The following is an 11,497-nucleotide window of genomic DNA, read 5'->3' as shown; positions in this document are numbered from 1 at the left end:
ATCAAAAAACCCCAAAACTCCCCAAAACCAATAATATGAAAAACCCCAAAAGAAATATATGAAATGTATTACAATCCATAGCTAACCTAACCCACCATCTTTATCCATAGCTAACCTTCTTGTGTATGAAATTTTATAGTTGACTTGAATTACTTTCTGTAACTCATTTCCAAAAGAAATGTATGAAATTTTATAGTTGACTTGAATTACTTTCTATAACTCATTTTCAAAAGAAATGTATTACAATCCATAGCTAACCTTCTGAAAAGCCCTGTGGATATGAAACCAACCGTCTCACTATATATATAACCTACATCACCACCACCCCTCACCACCATCACCACCACCCTCCACCGCCACCACCACCGCCACCCTCCACCGCCGCCCTCCACCTGCACCTCCACCTCCACTGCTACTTGCATCCAAAACCCCCAATCAAAAACCTAAATACCAAATAAAAAAACCCCAAAAACCAAAAACATGAAAAACCCCCACAACCCACCAAATATTCCTGTTCAGGTGGTATAAATCCTCTGTCGCACCTAACCCACCACAACCACCCCTTCACCCACCGTCGACCTAACCCACCGTCGCACCTAACCCACCGTCTTTATCCATCCTGTTCCTCTCCAAATGCTTCCTAATAGCAACAGCCTTCTTGATCAGGTGGTATAAATCATTGGGATTTCAGGAGCAACATAAATTAGAGAAAGAAAAGACTAGAGGATTCATGATGATCAGAGAAAGAAAAGAGAGAGAAGAGAGAACTTTATGATGTTCAGATAAAGAAGATAAAATTTATATATATTTTTATTTTTAAATTTTGTACAAAATAGTCCCTGAATAAAAGTTTTTTACAAAATAGCCCCTAAGAATGTGAAATGACAAAAATGCCATCATGTGCAATGCACATGACCAGATTTAACCAAAAAATCTAACTGGGTTTGGCATAAAGGACATAACGTGCAAGATTTTGAAACGTTAAAGACAGCGCCTGTCAACTTTTGGCCAAAAGAATAGCGCCTGAAATTTGATGTAAACATAAAGGACAAAACTTGTAATTTACTCTTTATTATATAGTATGAGATTCAAGAACTACTAATTTCTTATATAGTATGAGATATTTCTCTTCCAAGGAAAATACACTATCATTTTTATAATTTTGGCTAATAAAATTCTCTTCTACACAAATTAATATGTCAAGAAACTCTATTTCGTTTAGAAAATTTGTAATTAGAGTTTGTGAAAAATTGATGCCATTGCTAATCGTTTTTCTTAGAGTATGAAAATATTATCCATAAAGAATACTTCACGTATACATGTATTACTTCATGAATAGCATACATGTACTTCCTATATGAATGTCTTTACAAATAAAATATTCTGCCTAATAACTTCAAATTCAAATATTACATGTAAATAAAATATTTTATTTACGTAATTATCCATTAGAGCTAGCTTGATGCTTGTAAAATTAATTATGGAAACATACTATTTAGAAAAATTAGAAGATTTGACTTAACGAAAAAAAAAAAGAAACAGTTTATATTTTTTTTAAAACTATTATATAGTTTTTCTTTAGTAAATATTATCTTTCATTATTCATCGTTATATCATCACACATCAGTGACCGAAATTTTTATTTACCATCTCTACACATATATTCATACCCAGTAAGGGGTAAATTTAAAAGAGACAATAATACTTATATATATAATATTTAAAAACAAACCGTTTGCTTCAGAAAATATGGATTATAGTAAAATAAACTATAATTTCATATATATTGATAATCTAAAATTTAACTTCCGAATGGTTGAACGGATCAAATTTCTTTTCAAAATTTTGATGAATCCTTAGCATGTATTAACAAAATAAATTAAAAGCATCTTAGCCCAAAGTGGTGAAAGAAAAATTAAGAATATTAACATGGAAGTTGCAACTTATGCATTTATATAAATTCCGAGTTAACAAAATTCGAAGCACTGACCTCATAACATGACTTGTTGCTTTTCCCTGTAGTATGGCCAAGAATGAAGATGAGGGGATATGTGGAATGCGTTTTGAGATTCTAGATTGAGCGAACGTTGGTCACTACGAGATGACTTATCAGTACTTCGTGCTTAGAGTCTCGTGCTGATAACGTGTTATGAAACTAGCCTATTAACAAAATAATAAGAGATAATAATAGAGAGAAAGAGATTGATATTATTGATTGGATGTATATTACAAGAGATACAAAGACTATATATAATTGAGGAAAACTTGTGGAATAAGCCTAATCTATTTTAGGTGTTGATAACCACATTGATAATAAATATATTCATAACAGAATCGGTATATTAAATTGTATAAGGACCTCATAAATACAATTAGGTGGACATCATAGAAAGAAAAGGAAAGCTAGTGTAGTGATAAATCCCCCTCTCTACCTACAAGAGTTCATGGGTTCAATCCTTCTATAGCTTGTTTTTCCTCTTTTTTTTTAAATCTAGTTCAAACCTCGCTCTGACCCGACCCGAATGAGGACCGACTCGAAAATATTAACGTTTTGTTATGAAAAATTTGAACACCGAAAAAAATGGACCCCATTGGATAAAAATCCTGGGTCCGCCACTGCGGGCGCCCCTTCCGCCCCTTTTATACTTCGCCCCTGACTCGATCGACCTATTCATAAGCGAATTAGACAATATCCTGCCAGTAATCTACATGTACATTACATAAGTAAATGAGTCGATTTTGCTTTTTATTCGCTATAACCAAAAGAAAAGATTATATGAGGATAATTTAAAATTACATATTTACCCATTTTAACATAATTTAAGAGACTTTACGAGGATAATTTAAAATTACATATTTACCCTTTTTAACATAATTTACGAGACTTTTTAAATTTGCTAATTTCTTAAAAATATCGGAATTCACCAATTTAATAGAAAAACGTCGATCTGATTATAACAACTTTAACAACAAAAACTCACGCCCATTAACTCGTTTTACCATGGATAATACAATTTTAATAATTTTGAAGTGATTATGTGAGTTAAATAATTTTTGCTCCATGAAGTTGTAACAATTAGATAAAATGTTGTTAACTAGCAGATACCCCCGAGCTTCGCGGAGGGTGTCGTCTGATATACACATGTATATAAACAATTGACACATTCCTGTAGATGCATTTTAAAAGACACAAATTTCTAGCTATCCATTTATATGCTCTAAGAAGCCCCCAAAAAAAAAAAAAAAAGCCTTGCCTCCTATGCACTCAGGCATCCAACCTTAGATGAACCGTTCCCAGATAATCGCTGCAAATCCCCGCCTGTTTCTTTTCAGAATTAACTCTACAAATATCTTAGACTAATTCATATTGGTCCTTATTTTCACATTAAAAAAATATAAAGCATTTTGAATATTTTATTCATATTAACATATTTACCTGTTATGAAGAGCAAACAAAACCCCATGAGTAGAACGGGAAACATCAATCTCAATGCAAACTACTTGAGAACGAAGAGCATTATTGCAAGCAGCCAGTGGCGGAGTTTGAATGGAAAATCAGTGGGGGTCGGACTCTCAAAATCCAAATTAGTGGGGTCGGACTCTTAAAAATCCAATAGTTTACACTACAAAAAAAATCGGAAATTTTTAGTAAAACTAACACTACGAACGAAAAAATGCTCCTATGAGCATACATCTGTTGCGTAAAAAATAAATGGAAAAACACTAAACCTTAAGAAGAGGAGAATCTAATAAAATATTTAGACAGCTATCTCACTAAAAGATTGTACACCAAGCATAGTTTTATTTTATGTAGTATGTACATCATTCTTATTATCATAGCATGCATTGTAGTTTTTATGTGAAATCCAAATATAATATATGTACCCGTATATGAACATTAGCAATAGGGGAAAGATAAGAAATAACTTAATTTTAAATAGGCACACAATACACATACTGAATAAGGGAGAAGGCCTTGGAAGCATCACTGCCATGAGCACACACAAGAGGAGGATTGTTTAGCCAAATGCAAATGTGTGCGAGTGGCCATAAGATGAATGGCCATAAGAGGCTTTTTGAAATCAAATGTGTGCGAGTGGCCATAAGATGAATGGAAGAGTAGATGAGGGAGGTTGGGTGAATATCTATGGTGGGACAGATGGCTGTGGTGGGGTTGATAAGGACTCAAAGAAGGTAAGAGAATGAGTGATAGATGACACATGGAGATGAATAGATGGTGATAAATGGAAAAGTAATAGAAATAGAGGGTATGGTGATAGTTGGCGGCATGATGGTACTAGTTGCTAAAGGTATATAAAAGTAGGGTTGTAAACGAACCGAACGAACACGAACAAGGCCATGTTCGTGTTCGTTCGTTAAGGAAATTAACATGTTCGTGAACTGTTCACGAACGCATCCCGAACATAAGTTTATGTTCGTGTTCGTTCGTTAAGGAAATTCAGTTGTTTACGAACAGTTCGTGAACACTAGTCTCGAACACAAACGAACGCAAGCGAACACAAACATACGCAAGCAAATAAAAAAGAAAGCAAACGAACATTTAACTTGAAAATAAAAAAATAAAAATATTGTTATCCTTAAACATTGGATATAAGTAGTTAAAGACAACCATCAAATAATAAATCAAAACACAAGAAGTCTAATACACCATCAAACGATGAATCAACTTTAACTAACTTAGCCATAATTATCCTCAAAAATGTCTTAGCATAACCAAATTTTAGCTAACTTAGAAAAAAATAGGGTTTCAAGCTTTCAATATGTTTAGATAAAAGGTTTATTATTTATTATTTTTTAATATAATCAAACGAACACGGACGAACGTAACCGAACATATTACCGAACGTTCACGAACGCAGTCGAACGAACGAGACCTATGTTCGTGTTCGTTCGCTAAGCTAACCAAACGAAATTTTTTGTTCGTGTTCGTTCGTTAAGCTAATCGAACGAACATAAACGAACTTCCCGCCGAACGGTTCACGAACTGTTCGCTGAACGTTCGGTTTGTTTACAGCCCTATATAAAAGGATCTCATGAAATATGATATTTCGAAAGGTGTAGGTGCACCATATATGAGGGTCATATCAAAGGTAGCCATGAAGATTAAGAGAATATCTAATAAATATACATGGAATGAATTTGGGAATAAATTTTTGAGTCAGATGTCTCTAAGACTATCTCCAATGCAAACGACGTTCTTAGGCGCCCTTAGCTGCCTAATCAGCTGCCACATCATATCCTTCAAAATCTTTACAAATCCTTAAAACCACCAATTTCATCTCCAACCATACAAACATCCTTACATATCCTTACATTTTCCACATTATCACCAATTTTTTATTTAAGTTTACCCATTTTTTTCTTTAAATTCATTTACTTAAATTATTAAAATGTATTCAAATAACTAAATGATTAGAAAACTAATATAAGTAATCAAGTAAAAGTCTTGACGAGTGTAAAAACTACTGAAATTAAAAAAAAAAAAAAACATAGAAATTGCATACATAAAAACATTATAAAAAATGGCAAAAAATCAACTCCCATAAGACAATAAAAAAGGGTCCTAATATTAATACATGCTAAAATCTTATTTACACATGGTGTATACGGGCCGTATACAGTTATACGGCCCGTATATAATAAAATAAAACTAACAAAGTCTGTGCCTTCAGACTTTGTCAGTTTTTTTTCATTCCATACGGCCGTATAACTGTATACGGCCCGTATACACCATGTGTAAATAATTTGCCTGGTCGTATACAATGGATACGAATAATTTATACGGGCCGTATACAGTTATACGGCCCGTATGAAAAGAAATTAGATTTTACCCAAAGTATTTAATGGATTTAAGGTGTCAATCACACGAGACATTTTACAGTCGTTAGGTGGTCAAAGCTTTCTAAAAGTAGAAAAAAATAAAACTTTAACAAGTAACAAAGACTGAAAAACAAAAAAAAAAAAAACGTGTCGTATGACTGTAATAAAAAGGAAGGGTGAGGCATTTGATGAGAGTTGTAAGGAGAAGCGTTTTAATCACTTGTTTTCAACGGGGATGTAATGCAATGATTACACCGGGTGATATGAACCCAAACCAACTGCTTTGTCTTGAGTCGTCGGGAAAACTTTTCCTCAGGGGAGGGTGAGTAGTATGAGTCTGAGTCCATTATGGTTCGTGAATGTTTCAAGGTCTTAAGTGATGGACAATTGGTTAAAAGATGTAGAAGATTTTGTTGGTTTGTTTCCAAGTAGGGTTTAGAATGTTTGAAGTATTCTTGGTTCAATACCAACTCTTCTGAAAGACAAGAATACAATGTTCATGTATCACAAGGAATGACCGATCTAAGGCAGAGAACCTGATTTAGATACACAAATTCATCACCGGTTTCTACAGCACAAGCACATACACAGTTTGTTGGAAGAACCTTACACGTCTGCTGCTAGTTACTCTTTTCTTCGATTTCAACAAATCTTTCAAGGTCTTAAGTGATGGACAATTGGTTAAAAGATGTAGAAGAGTTTGTGTAGAGATCTTTACGTACAAATTTGCATCATCCTTACGGTTACAAATGAAGTATTAAAAGATGTTAGTTTCTTGACAATATGGTTTCTCGACAAATGAAGTATTATCTGTCCTTGCTGCCTCTTCGGTTGGTAAAAGACATAGGATGGTTTCTAATACAGGCTCTTTGTCAGTTGTGGTTGATTTATAGCAGGAGGTTATGAAACGAATATATGTTTATGCGAATTCACAACATCCTTGCTTTATTCTCTTTAATCTATTAGAACGATCCTTGTTTTGTCACGTACATGCGTTTAATTCCCAACATCATCTGTTCATCATTGTTCTTGAAGATGATGATGAAGATGAAGAAACGAGGGTTTATTCTCATTAATCTATTAGAACGATCCTTGACTTGAATTTGTGGATTTCGGTTGGATCAGAAAAACTTAACAAGAGAATCAACTAAAAAAATATAATTGATTACTCGGTCGAATAACCGGTCCGTTAAAGTTGAGCCTCCTGATGCAACTTTCACAGTGGTACCAATGTCCTACTACTACAATCCTTCCAACGCCTGATTCCGATACAACCCTCGATGTTGATGAGTGAAAGAGTTAACATTCTGATTCAGATTCAGGAAGCAGATGTTGATGAGTGAAACAGTTAACATTCTGATTCAGATTCAAGAAGCAGATGTTTATGAGTGAAAGAGTTAACATTCTGACAATATGGTTTCTTGACAAATGAAGTATTATCTGTCCTTGCTGCCTCTTCGGTTGGTAAAAGGCATAGGATGGTTTCTAATACAGGCTCTTTTAGCGAAGCGTTGGGATTCAAGGGTTTATGAGTAAAAGATGGTAGTTTATTGACAGTATGGTTTCTCGACAAATGAAGTATTATCTGTCCTTGCTGCCTCTTCGGTTGCTTTATTCTCTTTAATCTATTAGAACGATCCTTGTTTTGTCACGTACATGCGTTTAGTTCCCAACATCATCTGTTCATCATTGTTCTTGAAGATGAAGATGAAGAAACGAGGGTTTATTCTCATTAATCTATTAGAACGATCCTTGACTTGAATTTGTGGATTTCGGTTGGATCAGAAAAACTTAAACAATGGAATTTGTGGATCAACATAAATAACTGAAAATAACTCGCCTATCATTTCCGTCTACGTTTGGTTTCCTCAACGAAGAACCATCAGCCATTATCTGCCCTTTTTCCTTTGGTTTCTGGTTGATTTTGAGGGTGAGGGTTTTGCATTGATTCCTACGCTCCAATCATCTGCTTCCTGAATTGAATCTGAAAGTTAACTAGACCCCTCAAGTTGTCATTCGTAACAACTAAGCGTCTGGAGAAGAGTATGTTGATATAGGAGAGTTGAACCCGACACGTCTTCTGTGATAATTCGAAACATTCCGAATAACTAGCAGAACCCGATCCACTTACATTCGAATAACGCTGAGAATCCACAACGCTTATGGCCAGATTCTTTCCTTCAATCTTGGCAAAATCAATGTCTGCTTGTTTTATTATCACGAAAGTACTGAACAACCGAGATAGACACAATAACAACTGTGACAACCGGTAATTAACGGCTTCTAATTACGTGATTAACCAACGTTTTAGGTGATAATAAGTAAAGTTTAAGACACATATTAACTTAATTAGGCTCGTGGAATGCCTAGGAACGCCTATCTGACTCTACCGTGTGCGTACGGTGATTTTGGGGAAAATCTGCTAGATATTGAACGATAACGGACTGAAACCGTACAAAATACTGACCACGCCGACAAATACGAATTTTATACGGGTAATTTAAATCTATGGATTTCGTTTGCGAAATTTCCACGCTTTCGGATGTCACAACACGCAAACGTGAACGAAAAACGCGACTGAAGGAAACGCACCGGCAACGAAACGAAAGCACCGGACTCGAATTACGTCGCGATATTTATATATTAGGACATATTTGGCTTTGTTTTTAAATTTTTATTATCCGTAGTTGAAAACGAATCGCAAAACGGGTTAGAGACGACAGACGGAACATTTTACACGATTTAACGCGACGACGAACATACGCGTCTAATAAGCGATTACCGACATAAATTTTAAAATTACCAACTCCCATTAAAGTATTTTATGGCATCGTACGAAATTCGGAAACATAACGGGCCTTAGAAACGTCATTGGGCCTCTCAAAACACTAACGGGCCTTGGCCCAACCCACATTTGAAAACCTAGTATAAAAGAGCATGTTATCACTCACAAACCCTAAATTCAGTTTCCCCCTTCTCGTTTCAGCGCACACCAGACCCCCAGGTTCCCCCATCTGCCTCTCTCTCCTCGATCGAACACCGGTGACCGGAGATCCTCGTTCCGGCGCCCCTCCTGCTCCGACCGACCATATCCCAGCACCCTTCTTCTCCTTTACAACAACCCCACACCCCTGTTACACCTAACCGCCGCACCACCTCCACTTAACTCGAATAAACGGCCGGCCACCACCGTGTGGTGGCAGCTCACGACATCGACGAGAACAGAAACGAAGAGAGAGAGATGGATGGCGGAGAAAGGGAGTGACGACGGCTGTGACGCCGTCGTCTACGGCAGCCGTCGGCGGCGGAGCCGCAACGGTGGTGGTGGTGTATTTTTCCGACAGGTTCCACGGTAACCCCCCCTATCTGTTTATCTTTTTTTAAGATTTTCGACGTCTTAATGTGTCGATGATGGTGAGGAAATGCTGTCGATATGCAGTTGATGAAAACAGTGAAGTGGTTATGTGGTTCGGTTAGCTCGGATTTCAGTTCGGTTCAAGCTTCAGTCACGAGTCAGGCACGGGTTCGGATTCGGGTTCAGATTGGTGATCGGGTTTTACGGGTCAAGTTGTTGGTGCGGTCAACTTCGGTCAACAGAAGTCAACGGTTCGGGTCAACGGTCAGAATTTTGGGTCTCGGCTCAGATCGGGTTCGGTTCAATCAGATTGGTCCACTTCAGACATGGTTTGGGTCAACTCGGTTAACCGAGTTAACTCGGTCAACTCAGTCAATGCGAGTCAACCCAGTTGACTCAGTCAACTGGTCAGCTCAGTCCACGAAGTCAGTCGGTCAAAGTCAGCAGTCAACTCACGAGATCCGGTAACTTTTAAACGGCGCGACAATTTCCAGTTATATAGTTTAGATTTTAGCTAGTTTACGCGACCGAGCTCGACCCGATTCTACTACGTTTTGATATATTTAACGAGATATTTTATAGATTGATAATATTATTGCGGTTGAAAATTTGTTGAATTTTGATAAAATATATCGACACTCGATTGTCGGGATTGTCCAAAAACAGAGGAAACTCTGTCCGTTTTTTCCTAAAAATCCGAAACGCGACAAGTGATTTTATTCAGAAAACGACGTTTATCGAGGTTCCGTTAATTTTTATAAAATAAGTATAAAAGTATAATTATTTTCGCGATGCTTTACAACACGAGTTACTAGTTAACAAAAACCGACAACTTGTGTAAAAATAAATATAATTATCTCTATTTATTTCAAAACGCCGATACTTCGAGTTACTTGGAATAATTTCATAAAATATGTATGAAGTTTCTATTTATTTCAAACGTTTAATATTCGGAAGTCGTATATTATTAATATAATTATTTATATTTCTTTCAAACGTTTAGAATCCGAATTCTTGTAAAGTGAATATAGTTATTTATATTCGTTTTAAACGTCACGTTTTCGAATATATATATGTATATATATTTATTTATTTCAATCCTACGCGAACTACAACGGTGTATTACCGAATCACATACGATGTCTCGAATTACGTACCATTATCGATTTACGTATTTCTAACCACGACGACTTCGTAAAATATATTTATATTTATAAATATAAGTAGAGATAACCTAAATCACTCGAAAGCTAAGTCGATTTCATGACTTAGTTTTAACCCGATCATAAACGGGATCAAATAACCATATATTGGTTATTCTAAATCAAAACAATAACACCTTCGTAGAGTCGTTTTATTTACGACTCGGTAGAGCTCGGACACGTAGTTTATCTACGTTTAAATTAGAAACTTACAATTATTCCTTGATTAGGAATGCTTTAGTTGCACGCTAGCAAGTTCACATTCTTGGAATGATCTCACGCAATCACGTTAAGCTAGTTTTGCACAGGAATGTCAAGGTGAGTTCATAACCCCCACTTTTTACTGTTTTACATTTTTATAAAATGTTTTCGGGGGTGGAAAGACATGCAAGTTTTGCAAAATCACACAAGGTTTCGATAAATGAATATTGCATATTTATAAACCATTTTGCGACATGATTTTAACAAACTCAAATGGTTTACGAAAAGATTATGCTAAACATACCGGTTTATAAAAACATTAGTGTTTTTCGAAACATGCATGAGTTTTAATAACACGAATGGCGTGGGCAAAGGCCCAAGGACATGGGCAGAGGCCCAAGGACATGAATAACTCTCACATTATACGTTAACTAGGGTATGGTTAAGCTAGGGAATGAACTGTTAGATCAGGTGAGCGAATAGTAATCTCTCTTAAGTGCCATTAATCTTGTATAAGACCGAGGGCAAAAGTGGTAGATCTATCGGGTGTAGCGAGCCCCACTCTTGGGTCCTTGTGTGGCCCATGTAGTGCTTTTGTTGTTCTAACCGGGTGGACCGGGGGAAATCCGCTAGGGTTGAGTGCTTCCTATGTCGCCACACATATTAATGTCCTTGCAAAACATTAATGATCTGTTCATAGACGCTTACATACCAGTTTTAATACTCAGATTTTCAAATGTTTTTAAGATTCATTTGAAGTAAACTCACAAATACATGGATTTACAAACTTTGGTAACGCTTTTCAAATTATACCTAAGTAAGAGGACGCGCTGATCCTGCTTACAAAGGTTCGTTTGGGCTCGGCCCTTTCTCTCTCGTGCAATGCACAAAGACTCTC

General features: G+C 36.1%; 1 long non-coding RNA gene across 2 annotated transcripts; it reads right to left on the bottom strand.

Moving 5' to 3' along the window:
• Window positions 1-1,291: 1,291 nt before the first annotated feature.
• LOC110874396 lies at window positions 1,292-4,095 on the bottom strand. Of its 2 annotated transcripts, none has more exons than XR_004866727.1 (3): window positions 3,959-4,095; window positions 3,437-3,623; window positions 1,292-2,160 (listed from the first exon to the last, which is right to left on the bottom strand). It is a non-coding gene; the product is annotated as an uncharacterized LOC110874396 (long non-coding RNA). The 2 variants fall into 2 exon arrangements; XR_002555913.2 differs by lacking the exon at window positions 1,292-2,160 and adding an exon at window positions 3,227-3,341.
• Window positions 4,096-11,497: the final 7,402 nt, after the last annotated feature.

Source organism: Helianthus annuus, chromosome 9 (assembly GCF_002127325.2).
Source record: "Helianthus annuus cultivar XRQ/B chromosome 9, HanXRQr2.0-SUNRISE, whole genome shotgun sequence".
Classification (NCBI taxonomy): Eukaryota; Viridiplantae; Streptophyta; class Magnoliopsida; order Asterales; family Asteraceae; genus Helianthus; species Helianthus annuus.
Note: the sequence above shows the minus strand (reverse complement) of the source record. Positions and strands in the feature narration are given on the sequence as shown.